Genomic DNA, 17,672 nt, shown 5'->3' with positions numbered 1-17,672 from the left:
AGAGTATTTCATTCCAATACATGGGAGCACTATCCTATATGAAAGAGAAGTGCTTCAGGTTTCTCATACTTTTTTAATGGAATACTTCATCCCAAAATGAAAAAGATGTCATTATTTACTCACCCTAATGTTGTTCAAAACCCATTTGACTTTCTTCTGTGGAACACAAAAAGTTTTTTTTTATTCTTGCCACTTTTTTTTATTCAGTCACAAAAAACGCATTTGTACATGGAACTACTTTCTTACACAACAGTTCAGAATCTGCCGTTGCTGGTTCAAAACAAAGGATGTGTCCAAGCTTCACTTCAGAAATAGTATCACGGCTTGTGCTGTTTCGAACAAGTTATTGGAAACAATGATGAACGTGTGTGTGTGTGTGTGTGTGTGTGTGTGTGTGAGAGAGAGAGAGAGAGAGAGAAAGAGAGACGGAGTGTGTGTGATCACCTGTTGCCACACCCAAGCAGAGATGCTGTCAGCTTTCTGAAGATCAGCTTTCTCAGTGGAATTGTAGCCATCCAAGCGGGGGTAATTCTCCCTATTTGGGGTAGCTGGTGTGCAAGAGTCTTTCACTATAGAAACCGCAATGTCCTCCGCCATTTTTTACAGTACTTTTTCGCCAATGTGTAAACTCCAGTAAGATGTAAGTAATGAGTTGTGTAATTAATCAGTCTGTTGTGTCTCTCAGCTGTGATGAGCCGCAATGCTGAAATAGTTCGTTTTAAGCCGTTTAATGCTATTTTCTAGCTTTAGTAGTGTAGTAGTAATACGAGCGATTACGGCGCGCTGTTGTATGTAAACATTGACTAACGGATTCACTTCACATCACCAACTGCTCATATTACACACAAAAATGATCTTTTGCCACAACCTGCTGGCTAACAGATGTAAACAGTGCCCACAACATCACCGTGCAGCTGGGTACAACTACAGTATCGCCTTCCAAAATGGTCAGAAATCTAGGGGTAACCATTGATAACAAGCTAAATTTCACAGACCACAAGATAATGTAGATTTACACTCTACAATATAAGCTTATATAACTTAATAATTGCTTGTTCAGTCACTTGTCATAACTAGACTGGACTACTGTAAATCTCTCATTGCAGGCCTCCCTGCATGTGCAATTGGTCCTCTGCAAATGATCCAGAATGCTGCAGCACGTCTGGTCTTTAATGAACCAAAGAGAGCGCACGTTACATCACACTTTGTCTCTCTCCACTGGCTGTCGATTGATGCACGTATCAAATTCAAAACTCTGATGCTGGCATTCATAACATTCACTGGGTCTGCTCCAACATACCTAAAATAATTTCTGCAGAGCCCCACCAGAAGCCTGCAGTCAGCTAAGCACATATGCACTACTCTTACACTTTAGTTTAGAACAGTGTCAGACCATCAGTGCTCATGGAATGGCTCTCGTCCAGTCAGATTCAAGGCCCAGAACTAACTGTTGTATATTATACTATAAACTACACTATATAGTATAGTAGTATACTTGGTAGTATACTAGTTAGCATACTAACTATAAAAAAAAAAGAAGTTTGAAATGATGCCTCAACTGAGTGACAGTCATACTGTAATTTGTGTGAAAACTGATCCAAATCATTTCCATACAATTGAAACAATGTATGTTTATTTCTCTGTTTTGATTATCATAGGCTTTTAAAATGTAATAATATATTTATGATGGATTTTAAGATTTAAATTCTGGAACTGGAACCAGCAAAACAATAAAATATTTTAAAAGTAGCAAAAGTAAAAAGTTTAGTCATGTGACTTTAAAATCTGTTAGTTTTAATAAAACATCAATCCAAATGGGACATAAAAGTTCCTGTAGTTGAAGAAACACCCTTATATTTATTTATCTAAAAGCAAGACTTCGTAAACTATACATCTTCTAAGCACTTATAAATAATTGATTTAAAAAAGGCACTGGCTTAGGCACTTCCTTTGTTAGCAAAAGACTGATGTGTTTGCACAGTACAAAACACTCAATTGCTCCATTTGTTCTGCTTGTAAAGGCCTCATTAACAAACCAATCCACTCACTTGTGCACTCTTTAAAATAAAAAAATATCACTTACTCCATCTATTCTTTAAAATCATGAGGATCGTCAGCTACTTTGTGCTCAAACCAAATACAAATGTCTGAACCAACTCAATAATACAAGTCGTTACTTCATATAACTGCTTTGCATGAAGGCACTTATGTGCTTTAATGAAGTGTGTGTTTTCCATTTATCAAAGTTACTTTATTGGCCAAGTTTCCTGCTGGAGGTCATTCAGGTCATTCCTTTATGGCATTTTTGTTTCAAAGCCTCCACACAATCAGAGCTTATGTTAAAACAATCTATACAATCTTGGTGCACATTATATATTTATTGGACACTCAACAACACCCTATATAGTTTGATACATTTTAAAAACATCAAAATATTGTATATACATAAAAACGTGTATATAAAATATGGCCACAAGTGACAATTATCGGGATCCAAGCAGTTTGGAAAAGTGGAGAACTTGACCAAAATTGCCAAATTTGAAAGAACAGATGTGTCAAGGGCAAAGTAATTTAATTACGAAGTACTCCAAGTTACTTTGTAGGTATTTTGTTACCAAGTTTTCAGAAAAAAAACAAGAGTTTTTCTAACTCCTCCACGAACGCTGGTCTGATTCGCACAAAACTTTCCATGTATCATCTAGAGTGTAACGGTTACCCTGTCTTGTTTCACTGTTCCCTCTTGTTTACCATTTTCGTCACTTTTTGCATTCCTTAGTTTTCACATTTTGTCCCTTATGTAACTCCATAGTCTCTTTGTTAGCGTTCATGTTTTCCGTCATTGCTTTCACCTGTCCCTCGTTAACTTGCCACTTGCCTCTGTTTCTTCCCTCGTTATCTTGTTTGGTGTTCTGTTTGTTCATTGGCCCCTTAGTTCTATGTTCATGTATATATATCCTGGTTTTTGGTTTAGTCCCTGTCTTTCGTTGATTGTATGTGAACGTGAATGTCATCGTTGTATGTTCGCTGCTCTTGTTCCTTGGGAACCTGTGTTCGTTCGAGGTCTCCCTTCTCTTCGTGGATGTTTTCCCTGCTGTGTGTTCTTTTGTATTTGAGTTAAGTTTTCCCATTGTGGACTTTGCTTTGTGTTTATTTATTTAGTTATTTACAATAAAACCGCAACTGGATCCTAATCACCTGTCTGCCTTCCCCTGTTTCCACACCACATCATAACAGAACGAAAGACCAAACTATGGATCCAGCGGTTCTCCGGGCGAGCTGTCGCCTACTGGACCTGAGGCAAGGAAGCCGCCCGGTGGAGGATCACGTTAGGGACTTCCTGATCCTAGTGTGTGCCACCGACTTCCCTGACTCTTCCCTGGTGGTATTTTTTAAGAATGGCCTGTCCGTTTCGCTCAGGGAGCGATTGCCACCGGCGACACGCGGCTGGACACTCCGTGATTTCGTGGCGGAGACGCTGCTGGTATGCGGCTTGCCAGCCCCTCTGGTCAGTGAGGAAACCCCCACGCCTGTCGCCGTCAACGAGCCAGCACGGCCAACTTCGTCCGCCCGAAGGAGGAGGAGAAGGAAGGCTTCTGCCTCCCAGCCCACGCCTGCCACGGTCAGTGAGCCAGAGCCCACGCCTGCCACGGTCAGCGAGCCAGAGCCTGTAGCCTCTGCCGTCCCAGAGCAAGCGCCTGTAGCCTCTGCCGTCCCAGAGCCAGCGCCTGTAGCCTCTGCCGTCCCAGAGCCAGCGCCTGTAGCCTCTGCCGTCCCAGAGCCAGCGCCTGTAGCCTCTGCCGTCCCAGAGCCAGCGCCTGTAGCCTCTGCCGTCTCAGAGCCAGCGCCTGTAGCCTCTACCGTCCAAACCCAACACCTCCCAAATCTCTCGAGTTTTCCAGGGCCCCTCCTCTCGAGCCTCCCAGGGCCCCGCCTCTCGAGCCTCCCAGGGCTCCGCCTCTCGAGCTTTCCAGAGCTCCGCCTTCCGAGTTTCCTGAGCTTTCCAGAGCTCCGCCTTCCGAGCCTCCCGAGCTTTCCAGAGCTCCGCCTTCCGAGCCTCCCGAGCTTTCCAGAGCTCCGCCTCCCGGGCTTTCCAGAGCTCTGCCTCCCGGGCTTTCCAGAGCTCCGCCTCCCGAGCATTCCAGAGCTCCGCCTCTCGAGCCTTCCAGGGCTCCACCCCTCAGGTCTCTCGAGCCTTCCAGGGCTCCACCCCTCAGGTCTCTCGAGCCTTCCAGGGCTCAGCCTCTCAAGCCCCTCGAGCCTTCCAGGGCTCCGCCCCAGAGCCTCCTGAGCCTTCCACGGCTCCGCCTCCCGAGCCTCCTATGGCTCTTCTCCCCGAGCCTCCTTCAGCTCCGCCTCCAGAGCCTCCTACGGCTCCACCTCCCAAGCCTCCTAGGGCTCTTCTCCCGAGCCTCCTACGGCTCCGCCTCCAGAGCCTCCTACGGCTCTGTTCCCAGAGACTCCAGATCCTCCTAGGGATCTGCCTCTAGAGCGTCCTACGGCTCTTCTCCCCAAGCCTCCCAGAGCTTCGCCTCTGGAGCCTCCTGCGGTGCCACCGCCCTCGGCTCCACCTCCTGAGCCATCCTCGGCTCCGTGTCCTGGGCCTTCCTCAGCTCCGTCTCCTGAGCCTCCTACGGCTTCGCCTCCTGAGCCTCCCTCAGCTCTGCCTCCTGAGACTCCCGAGCCCCCTACGGTTCCGCCTCCCGAGCCTCCTACGGCTCCGCCTCCAGAACCTTCCAGGCCTCCGCCTCTAAAGCATCCTACGGCGCTGCCTCCAGGGCCTTCCAGGGCTCCGCCTCTAGAGCCTCCTACGGCGCCACCTTCCTCGGCTCCGCCTCCTGAACCTCCAGAGCCTCCCTCAGCTCCGCCTTCTGAGCTTCCAGAGCCTCCCTCAGCTCTGCCTCCTGCTCCTCCAGAGCTTTCCATGGGTCTGCCTCACTTGGCTCCACCTCCTGGGCCTCCAGAACCTCCCACAGCTTCGTCTCCAGAGCCCCTCTCAGCTCCGCCTCCGGGACCTGTCCCTGTCCTGAGGCTGCCTCCCAGGCCTCCTGGACCTGTCCCTGTCCGATGGCCACCTCCCAGGTCCCCTGAACCGGCCTTTGCCTTGTGGCCAGCTCCTGGGCCACCCAAACCTGTCCCCTTAGTGTGGCCTTCTCCCAGGGCCCCTGACCTAGACCCTGTCCTGTGGCCTCCTCCCAGGCCTCCTGACCCTATTCCCGTCCTGTGGCCTCCTCCCAGGCCTCCTGACCCAGTCCCTGTCCTGTGGCCTCCTCCCAGGCCTCCTGACCCTGTTCCCGTCCTGTGGCCGCCTTCCAGGCCTCCTGACCCTGTCCCAGTACTATGGCCTCTTCCCAGGCTCCCTGACCCAGTCCCTGTCCAGTGGCCTCCTCCCAGGCCTCCTGACCCGGTCCCTGTCCTGTGGCCTCTTCCCAGGCCCCCTGACCCAGTCCCTGTCCAGTGGCCTCCTCCCAGGCCCCCTGACCCGGTCCCTGTCCTTGCCAATTGGCCACCTCCCAGGCCATCTGGACCGGCCTCTGTCCTGTGGCCATCTCCCAGTCCACCTAAACCCGCCCCTACCCGGTGGAAGCTCCCCAGGCCACCCGACCTGGTTCCCAGCACACACCCCCAGAGACTGCTTATCTGCCCTCTCGCCCTCCTTGGTCTGTCTCCGTGTCCCTTGTGCCCCCCGTGGACTGCCTGTCTGCCCCTCGTTGCCCCCAGGACTGCCTGTCTGCCCCTCGTTGCACCCTGGACTGCCTGTCTGCCCTTTGTGCCCCCAGTCATTGGTCATTTGTTCTTCCTGTTTTTTGTTTTTGTTGATCGTCTGGTATCCGATCCTTGAGGGGGGGCTATGTAACGGTTACCCTGTCTTGTTTCACTGTTCCCTCTTGTTTACCATTTTCGTCACTTTTTGCATTCCTTAGTTTTCACTTTTGTCCCTTATGTAACTCCATAGTCTCTTTGTTAGCGTTCGTGTTTTCCGTCATTGCTTTCACCTGTCCCTCGTTAACTTGCCACTTGCCTCTGTTTCTTCCCTCGTTATCTTGTTTGGTGTTCTGTTTGTTCATTGGCCCCTTAGTTCTATGTTCATGTATATATATCCTGGTTTTTGGTTTAGTCCCTGTCTTTCATTGATTGTATGTGAACGTGAATGTCATCGTTGTATGTTCGCTGCTCTTATTCCTTGGGAACCTGTGTTTGTTCGAGGTCTCCCTTCTCTTCGTGGATGTTTTCCCTGCTGTGTGTTCTTTTGTGTTTGAGTTAAGTTTTCCCATTGTGGACTTTGCTTTGTGTTTATTTATTTAGTTATTTACAATAAAACCGCAACTGGATCCTAATCACCTGTCTGCCTTCCCCTGTTTCCACACCACATCATAACATAGAGACTCTCATGACAAAAATTATTTTGATTGGTTAAATTGTTTAAAAGATATAAGCCAATGAATTGGGGCCATCCTGCCAAATTTGCTGTCTCTAAAACACATTAGGGCAGGAAAAAAACAAACCCCAACAACTTCAAGTTGACACCCTCATGTAAGCTAACTCTAAGTTCCTCATTGTGCAATGGCTAATTAAAATTCTTGTCATTGTGTAAACAATTAAAAAATGTTTGTTCCAGAGCTTGACCAGAGCATATTTCTGAAAGTTTGGCATACACTTTTATAGAAATACTTCTTTAAATTACAACACAGTCATATCCATATCTTAACAAAAAACAATTGAGTTCAAATGGTACTACACAACTGGAATGAACCAGGAACAACGTTTTGAGTGATCAAGTTAAAAACATTTCAAAATAGTTATTCAATGCCCACCTTACCAGAATCTACCCTGCAAATACCCAATTTCTTCTGGAAAGCCTTGGGGGAGTTTTCATGGATTAAAGGGTTCCTGTTTGCATCTGGTTATCCCGTAAATGGTTCAGCCCTCTTGCTAACACGTGTTCCAGCGACCCACGCTTTCTAGTAAACAATGTCAGCTGCACTCATGACACGGAGAAGGAGGCGGGTGGTTTCATAAACACACTCTAAGAGTGAGAAGTCTCAAAGCGCTCCTAATGAGCAAATATTTACCCTATAATTAACTAATTCAGCTACAAAGCGATGAACAGACACCTTAAGTGTCTGCACACTGCGGGACACATTGCAGCGTTAAGAAATCTGGCCAGCACACTTCCACTTACAGTCGTTGCTTGAGGTGATTGATAGTGTTTAATGGGTAACTGCAATATTGACGAAAAAAAGAACCCTTGAGTGTTTCGTAATTATTTAGATGGGAACATTTGTGAAGGACAATGCTGATGACTTGGCCAAAACATTACATTAGATGTGCTTCAAACTGATATACTGTTATAAATTTGCTTTTTGACGATAAACAACATAATAAACAATGCGATTAAGAAATGTAAATTATCTAAGGAGGTAGATTGCTGCGTTTTCAACATACCCTCAGCAAATTGGATGCCTATTGACTTAGCAAAAGCATCATACTTATAGAAGATTTGTGTAATGTTACAAATGTACCATATCTCATATTTGGAGGACGTAGAAGCTGTTTTTTTTATTTGACAACAAATAAATCACAACCTAGATCAATGTATTAACCTACCGAGCTTGCAGAATGAAATCATCAGCTTCTTGCAAACTTCTCACACATATGGATGGATAAGTTGTTTCAAGATGGTACAGTTATAGACAACAGGAATGTTCTTGTATGCTTGCTAACGTTGTGGACTCGACTGTTTACTGTTATAACAGCAATGCCAGTAAAACGTTTGCATCAGAGAATTGTTCTGAGAACATTCTCTCATGCCCACACCTAAAAACGAATTGTTTATATAGTATAGGCCAGGGCAATGGTTCACACTAAAATGAAAACTTTACTCATTTACTCACCTTCATGTCATTCCAAACTTTTATGCTGTTTTATTTATTTATTATTAGAATTTATTCCCCCTGGAATACAAAATGAGAATCTGTTATGGAGTTCTTTGCCATAAAAGTCCGTTCATATTGACCACATCTGTCAAGCTCCAAAAAACAACACTGCAAAAAACTATATAAGTACCGTAAAAGTAGTCCAATCAACTCCTGCATAACATTCCAAGTCTTCTGAAGCCACAAAATAGCTTGTTTCAGTGTACGATCAAACTGGCGTGATCTGTGTCCGTGCTGTTGTTTACCACCAAAGAGGGACTGAAGCAGTTGTCATAATGAACCAGCTGCATAAATAGTCTTTTAAACATCACAATATCTTTATTTTTTATATATATTACAAACATTCCATCAATCTCTTAATGTTTAAAAGTTTAAAGCCTTTATCGTCGGAGCGCACTGTTTTGATCAAACAAAGAATACACAAACTAATCAGTCTACTCAAGCCTTCTCCCATTCCTGTCCATCACTCATTCTCACCACTTACGGTGCTGGGAAAGTGGAAGGGCTTTGTAGAACTTTTTATGTTTCTATTACAAACTCTGAATCCCATGCTCCATCGCAACACAAACAATATGGCGGCGCATATAGCCGGCAAGCAGATTGGCGATCGCAACTTATCTATCATAATCAATCATTATAAACCTCTAAAAAACATATTAAATATTTGATAATATATAATCTGACCTTCAGTGCATGTGCCGTGGTGTAAGGTAAAATGTATTTATTTTGAAATTGCAGAGCACATTAAAGAATTCATGCTGGGGGATCCGTCAGTACTGGAGAAACTCACATGTCAATACAGGCATAACATTTTAGCTAATGACCTATCCAACTCTTTATTTTAAGAAAGTAAATGTCTGTGAACAATTTTGGTTACTTATTCCATATTTATGCAATACAAATGACTGTTGTATGTCAGAAACCTCTAATAGGCTTCCCGCATCTCGTTCCAAACCCCAAGATTTTCTTTCTTCCATGCACAAAATTAATTTTCCTATTAAATTCATGGATTAGGTTTAGGATATTTTGCGTATTATTATGAATTGTGATGAGACCAGGTTGTCGTTACTCAAAGCTATTGTATGTTTTCAGAAGACTTGAACTCTTTTCATTTATGAAAGAGTTATTAATTGAAGACTCTTACTGATTTATCAAAAAAGATACCCAATGAACTAGGGATGTCATAAAATATAGATATATCGATTATTCATCGGCACACTATTTTATCAATACATTTTTGAGGCATTGACATATTCAAATTAGCTGACATTTAAATTAGAAGCCCAAATGGCATGCTTTCCAGTTCACTCAGTTGGCCTCTGTTTAATAGTCTGGGGTAATAGCATTGGGAGACCACAAGAGGGCGATATAACATTTATTGAAGCTGGTCACAGTCTCGATCACACACACACACACACACGCATACAGGACGAGCTGAGGTGCTGCAGATGGCAGTCCAAACTCACAAAAGTTTCTGTACTTCTACAAGAATTAACACCGTGACGGTGATGAGTTTGCAGGTTAGTGAAACTGGTGTAAATATGCAACGTATATTATGCAATTTCTCTGTATGTAGCCATGAATAGGTCTTTCATTTAAGCTGTCAAACCACAAAAAGACATACTTGTTACTGAAAATACAATGTGTAGGCTCTATGTAAGATACTTTTACACAATATATCATCCTTACATCCTTTTATTTGGGCGAATTTAATGGCAAACAATGTGGCACTTCAGAATGCTAACATTTTACATCCGCCAGACATGTCCGGTATGCATCCCCCTGTAATTAACATCATATTTACATCTTCAAAAACATTTGATGTGCATGACTGCGTCAGATTAAGCCTGGTGCACAATGTGCAATTTTTACAATCCTATAAAATTGTTGCTTGTCAGACTTTACGATATTATCCCAGTGAGATATTGGGCAAAAGCCATGGCACACCATGCTACATAATGTCAGACTGTACAATACATATTGTAGCCAAGACTTTAATCACAATCGTTCTGACTGAAAGCACAGACTGAGTGTTGTATGAGCTCTCACACTGAATGACTGCAATGTAAAATTTGTGACACTGAACTAGAGGCTAAGATTCATTGCATTGGTGAACATGAAATTCTAAGCGATCAAAGACTGCAGATTTTGCCCTACGGCAAGATAAATCTTTTATGATACACAAAATTTGTCTCAGATTCCAAAATTGTACAGTGTGAATGCGGCTTTACTCTTTGGATGTGGTACTGTATGTTGCATGAAGAGACTGATCATACTGTGGATTTGGCAACAGTAGGTTGAACGTTTTGCTAATGAAATTGATCTGTGCTTACCAAAATTTAAATCACTGCCAAGCTCCATTGTCTGGGTAAAATGTCCACAGAGTGGCACCAAAAGAAAGTTGAAAAGTGAGTTTTTAGTTGTTAATGAGTTTTTAAATTAGGCTGCAGTGCTGCTACATGAAAAGGTAAGCAGATTCAATTGATGCGGTAGCAAGTGTTCTGACGACGTTTCTGGAGGAGACTCACATTCAGATCTAGCTTCATTCTGGTATGGAACACCCAATTTCCTCAAACCAATCAATACCCAGTGGATAAAAGTCCTGGCCTACTTTTTTTTTCTCTCGTTTCATATTCTTTTTCACTCTGAAACATCACATTATTGAAGTAAAATGCTGTTTCATGTTGACTTTAAACTAGCAACATTGGTCATATTTTAGGTTTGGATATTGTTGAATCATTCATTAGAGGGAATATCTTTCTAAAGGTTTGGAAACTTTAGCCCATAGTGATTTAATATTTTGAAGTTTTAATCTCAGGGGCTCAAAGGTGTCAACCAAGTCTATCCACTCTAAACAGTTACTGATACATTCTCCAAGAACATCATAAGAGGCTCCCATAGGATCATAAGAGACTATGTGTGGGCATATTGCTGTACCACTGACAAGTCCTTCACACACATTTTCAGAAGGACTGCTCTTTTGGGAAGACCCATAGACTAGATTTCTGGCAGTGTTGCTCTTTATCTGCTTTCATTGTAGACTTACAGGAATCTCAAGGTCTCTGCCAGAGGTGGATTCATCACAAAGGAATAACACCTCATCCCTGTGCTGTCTCACAGTCACATTCAGTAAATGGCTTCAGGAGTCCCTTTTGAGTCTGTGAACACCCAAGACAATTCTTCCTTTCTAGGTCACGTAGAGAGGGCAAAGGGGTAAGATTTATATCCAGACAAAAAAGCAATCGAAGGTGACGAGCATTGCACAACCCATGCACCCATCCATACATTCATTCATACATACATCCATCCATCCATCCATCCATCCATCCATCCATCCATCCATCACCTAGTAATATCCAGAACACCCTAGCAACTAGCTAGGAAACCCTAGTAACCAACCAGAACATCTTATCAACTATTTTGCCTCATCCTAACAACTAGCCTGAACACCCTAACCATCAGAACTCCCTAGAAAACGCTTAGCAACACCATAACAACCACCCTGAACACCTTAGTGACCAGTGAGGACATCCTACCAATGCCTTAGCACTTAACAGAACACCCTAGCAACCATATAACAATGTCCCAGCAACTAGCCAAAACACCCTAGTAACTGACTAATAACACCATACCAACCACCCTAAACAACCTAGCAACCAGAACACCTTAATAACTGCCTAGCAACGCCCTAACAACCATTTAGAAACACCATAGCAACTAGCCAGGACACCCTAGCAACCAACCAGAACACTGCCAAGCAACACACCAATGATCACCCTGAAAGCCCTAGCGACCACACCCTAGTAACCACCTAGCAATGCCTTAACAACCACCCTAAACATCCTAACAACCAGAACATCTATCTGTCTGTCTGTCTGTCTGTCTTAAGCAAGGCTATTGTCAATGTATTGAACATTGGTATCTTTTATCATATTGCTGTTGCTGCCTTTTTTTAATACAAAATTACAGTAGTTTTATAACAGTTAAAGGGGTTTCAAGTGCACTGTTTTCCTGTGGTAAACTCACTGTGACGTATGGCCTCTTGTGGCTTATTGCTTTAATCAGCCTGAACATTCAGATCAGAAATGTGAAGTCACTTAAAGAACAATAGATCTCACATATGATTTTAATAAGTGATGTCATATGTGAGGGTCATATGTACCAGTGAAATCTAATTTAACTTAATAAGTTGATAAAATCAGTGTCAGTACAACACCTGATTGTATTTAAACAGTACGATACAATCTGGCCTGCGCATTCTTCACTGTGTAGTTACCGACACAATCGTTTCCTGCGATTTCTTAAGAAACACATCAGGAAATTGTTTCTAAATCAACCTCAGTGATGCCATAGGCAGGGAAACAAGATATGGGAAGGACATTATAAAATCAGATAACAGCATATTCAAAGAAAGCCATATACCTTGGAAACTGGTGTTATAGCAAGTATCTGCCACGATCACATTTCACTCTGACTCTAGGCTGGGATATTATGAAAGTGTATGTGCTTGAGGGTACAAACCTCTTTGTGTTTTGCAAAAACAACGTGGAGCTAAAGGAACATGAAAATATGTTATAGTGTTTGGGTTATACTGACCCATAGAGGACTATGATATGGTGCACCTAAAACATCAAAACAACATAAAATTGAGAGGAGTATGAGTGAGGACAAACAGAGAGACTCTGTGAAATGCACAACCAAAACCATTGCAACTTTTAATGTTTCAAGTTATTTCTAATATATTTAATATTGGCAGTACCGTGTAGAGAAAATGGTAGCACTAATATTATACAATAATGCTCCCTTTGTTTGGGGATTTTAATGGGAATCATTAATGACTAAAAATTCATTCACAAATGCGTTATAAATCATTGATATGTGGTAATTACAACATGCATTTAAAGGGTGAATTCCATGCAATACCTGCCAAATAGTGAGCCATTGTCCTCAAGTCATAAATGCTTATTAACACATATTCAACATTAGTAACTTGTGAAAATGTACATCAATGTACATTAGACAATTGTGAAGCATTTAGTAAGAAGTTGCCATCATTAGAAATCTACAGTGGCAAGAAAAATATGTGAACCCTTTGGAATTAGCTGGTTTTCTGCATTAATTGGTCATAAAATGTGATCTCATCTTCATCAAAATATAGATAAAGCATAATGTGGTTAAGCTAACAACACACAAACAATTCTAACATTTCATATCTTTATTGAACACATTCACAGTGCTGTGGAAAAAGTAAGTGAACTCCTAGGCTAAAGACGTCAACAAAACATAACAAACTGGTCTCGTAGTGAAAACATGACTCAATATACATTTTTACAAAACTTGTTATACGTGTCTCCAGGTACATTTACCTGCAGTTTCCAGGTGAAATGAACACTAGCGGTGCTATAACAACGGTGTGTTTTACTTAATTTAACTTAAATCAGGATTTCAATGGCTGATAATGACTTTATATATATTATAAAAAACATTCTCTCCATTACTCAGACCCTGCTATGCTACTATATCAAGACACTTTTACTATAATGCATCTTTAAAAATTATGAATTTTAACACTTGTATTACAGACACACCTACATGTATGCACAAGACACAACAGAGACATAGAAGCAACACAAATCTACATGGTTTCTTCAGAAAATATGCTTTTCAATTTGCGTCCGCATTTAAGTTAGATGTTGGTTAAGGGTAAGGATGTCTGTTTTGTTAAACTCTCAGTTCTCTTTTTGGACACTATTGGTTAAGATTAGGGTAAAGTTTTAGGTTAGGGAGGTACGGTTTATTAAAACTGCAATCTAAAATTCACCTTTTCTTATTACAACCTAATTTAGCTCAGTTTTGGTGCCCCCTGCTGGACATTTCACTTGAAAAGTGCAGCCAAACGTGTTATGAAGCATGTATTTTCAGTTTTGCAAAAAAGTTGCAATGCTCATGTTAATTTTATGAGATCATAAAAACTAATTAGATTAGATCTGGAGATGGAAAACCAGGCATCCAATTAATGAAGCAAGATTGGAGATGCGGGTTAGAGCTACTTTGACTTATAAAAAGCACTTGAGTTCACAAGAGGCATCTGCTGACATGAACAATGACTTGCAAAAATTAGATATCAGAAGAGATACGATCATGAATTGTTGCTTTGCATAAAGCTGGAAAGGGTTACAAAGTTATCGAGAAGAGTAAGTAATGTGGATATCCTCCCTAGAAGTGGTCGCTCTGCCAAGATGATTCAAACGGTACACTGCAGAACGCTCAATAAGGTACAAAAAGAGCCTTAGAGTGACAGCTAAAGACTTGAAGGAATCATTGGAACAGTTTAACATCTCTGTTCGTGAGTCTACTATATGGAAAACATTAACCAAGCATGGTGTTCATGGCAGGACACCATGAAGGAAGCTGCTGCTTACCAACAAAAAACATTGCTGCTTGCCTGAAATTCGCCAAAGACCACCTTTATACCCCACAATGCTACTGTGTGAATGTTTTGTGGACTGATGAATCTAATTTTGAGTTGTTTGGGAAAAACATGCAGCACTATGTATGACGTAAAAAGGGCACCACATACCAACATGAATACATCATCCCAAAGGTGAAGTACAAGTTTATCAAGATATCCCACAGGATAATGGGTTCACATACTTTTACTTGCCACTATGTTCATAAAAGTTAAGTATGGTTTAATGGTTACCATACTTTATTATTTTGTGAGCAGGAGCATGAAGACCAGAAAAGTGTTTTTGAAGAGGAATTTAAGTAACTAGGACAAGGTAAATTGGGACATCACCCGAAGTAGCACCAATCTTTTGACAAGTTAGACAAGACATTACATTAATTATTGTTAACACAATGCAAAATGACAGTCTATCCTTGTAATTCCACTATAATAGTGTATTTGTGCTGCACTGTGATATAAATCATGGATTAGGGGATTTTATGTTTTTGTTCAATATAAATATACATCATTGTATTTATTAAGCATTTATATATAACATGTAAGTTAAAATGCTCACTCTTTGTCAAGTATTACATGTTGTTGTTTTACTGTATATGTTGTTATACTTACATGTAAATTAATGTCTGCATTTGGGTGCATTGTCAAATGCTCTCTAGAAAGATAATGCTGAAACCACTTGCCACTGACAAGCAAATAGCACATATTGGTTCATGATGCAACTAACCACAACTAAAGCCTATTGCCCAAAAGGAACAAGCCTTTTGATATGTCCTGCCCAAATTTCCTGTTTCAGTAGGAAATAAATCAACACAGGGCAGACAACAGCACTTGTAATGTGATTTCATGTAATGTTATGTCTTGAAGTTCTAAAGTTAAGTTCATTAACGCTTTCTATGAAGCTGCATGTGTAACTAATTTGTTTTTAAATTCCTAAAGAAAATGTGAGTGTTGCTTGCTCATATAAGACTTGTTGCAGTGAAGCTAGATGTAATGAGTTCCCAAGCATTGGTATGTGGTTGCTATTGTGCTTGAGTGGTTATTAGTGCAATGCAACAAGAAAGAAAAAGAAAAAGAGCCCACCAACACGTGTACAGGATATTGAGGTTGCATTGCTCGAGCTGCTCCTCAGATGTAAGTTTGAATTAGAGCTGTCAATTGAGCATGTTAATTCAATGCGATTAATTATATAAAAATAACACTATAACTAATAACGCAATTAATCTTGTCCGGGTCTTCCGGTAGAGTGAATGCTGGCATTTTTGTCTGCCGCTGCTCTCCGGGTTCTTTCAGAGTGTTTTTAGATGCTTTTGTTTTAGTGACCTTTTCTATGAGCGACCTCAGGCAATCAAGATTTATTCTTCTCTTTTATAGACAATCTTATGGACTATTGATTTTTTAGGTTGTTTGAAACCTACACTAAACCTCATATCTGACTGGATTATCTCAATGAATATAAACACAGCTGGTCTTCACCAGGACTGCTACGTGCAGTCTTAAATAGGCTGATTGATTCCCTGTCCATCGTCCAGTGGTGCTGGAGTGCGTGGACTTTGAATTTGTGTCTTGTTGGTAGATGCATTGAGGATGTTCTGCCTTCTGTTGCCCATCTTGTCATGTTGGAGTTTTGCTGCTGGCCCTCGCCAGTTTCAGCGGAGAGATCCCTGCTTGTTTGCTAGTTCATGCAATCATCTTTCTTATGATATGGTTTTATTCTACTCATCTCTGGATTTACAGTGTTTGAATTCCTCAGCCCACCTGTCAGATTGAGTTTATAGCTATTGTGCTGCTCTTGGAATTGCACGTCACCCCCGGTATGTCAATTTAGGGTCACGCCGACATCCCTGCAGATTACCGACTGATTCCTCTGACAACCACCACATTCCGGCCATCTGGTCTTCATGCCGTCACCCTCCGACTGGTGAAAATTAAGCGGGGTGTCCATTTTGATAATCTCAGCTTGCTGAAATGCACATCTATTATTTGCACAGTTTGATCATCCACTAATTCCTTCCCCGTCCAGCTCCTACTCGCTTTGAACCAGTTACGTCTGCACAGTTATCAGACGTAGTCTCTAAGATGAAGTGTTCCAGTAACAAGCTGGATATTCTTTCTTCAGGCCTTCTTAAAGAAGTTTTCATGACTATCAGTTCCAATGTGACAGCTATAATTAACAGCTCATTTGCAAGTGGAGTTGTTCCAAGTAGTTTTAAACATGCAATTCTACATCCTTTGTTTAAAAAATAAATAAATAAATAAATAAAAAATGTGGATCCGGCAATACACAACAATTACAGACCAATCTGCAAATAGCCTTTTATTTCAAAGATTTTGGAGAGAGTTGTTTATTCACAGCTCTACTCCTAGCTAAATACATTTAACATTTTAGATACATTTCAGACTGTTTCAGACCGTTGCACAGCACTGAATCTGCATTGTTAAAGGTCACTAATGATATTTTACTCTCCATGAATTCAGGTTCACCTGTCATTTATTAGATCTCAGTGGTGCGTTCGACACTGTCGACCATAATATTCTTCTCGATCGTCTAGAATGTATGGTTGGCATCCAGAGTGTGACTTTGCAGTGGTTTTCCTCCTATTTAAAAGAAAGAATTTTCTCTGTAAATTTAAGTAATTTTTCTTCTATGTCGGCTCAATTACAGTGTGGCGTCCCTCAAGGGTCGATCTTAGGACCTTTGTTATTTTCGGTATAATGTATATGCTTCGTCTGAGCTCTATATTTCAGAAGTACAGCATATTTGATCTCTGTTATGCTGATGATTCCCAATCCCAGTGAGTGTAGTCATGAATTGTTCATCTGAGAACGCCCTCAATTGCTTCAAAGATATTAAACATTGGCTGGCAACAATTTCTTACAATTAATTGAAAGCAAAACCAAAGTCGTGATTTGAGATTCCTCCATGTCCTCCTTACCTGGCCTCATTGCCCAGTTAGGTCCTCTATCGTTGAATGTACAAGATCACGTGAATAGAGTGATTTTAGACTCCTCGTTACTTTTCAATAAGCAGATCAGTGCTGTTGTCAAGTGAAGCTTCCATCTGAGATCTATTGCAACAATTTCCCATAAAACTTGTTATCCACTCATTTATCAAATCAAGGTTAGACTATTGTAACTCATTGTACGTTGTTCTGCCCCAAACTGTGTTATCCCGCCTAAAGTTTGTTCAAAATGCAGCAGCTTGGCTTTTAACAGGGTCAAGCGAGAGGGATCACATTTCCCTGGTTTTAGCATCTCTACACTGGCTTCCT

The sequence above is a fragment of the Xyrauchen texanus genome, chromosome 44, assembly GCF_025860055.1.
Source record: "Xyrauchen texanus isolate HMW12.3.18 chromosome 44, RBS_HiC_50CHRs, whole genome shotgun sequence".
Classification (NCBI taxonomy): domain Eukaryota; kingdom Metazoa; phylum Chordata; class Actinopteri; order Cypriniformes; family Catostomidae; genus Xyrauchen; species Xyrauchen texanus.
This window is presented reverse-complemented; position numbering follows the sequence as displayed.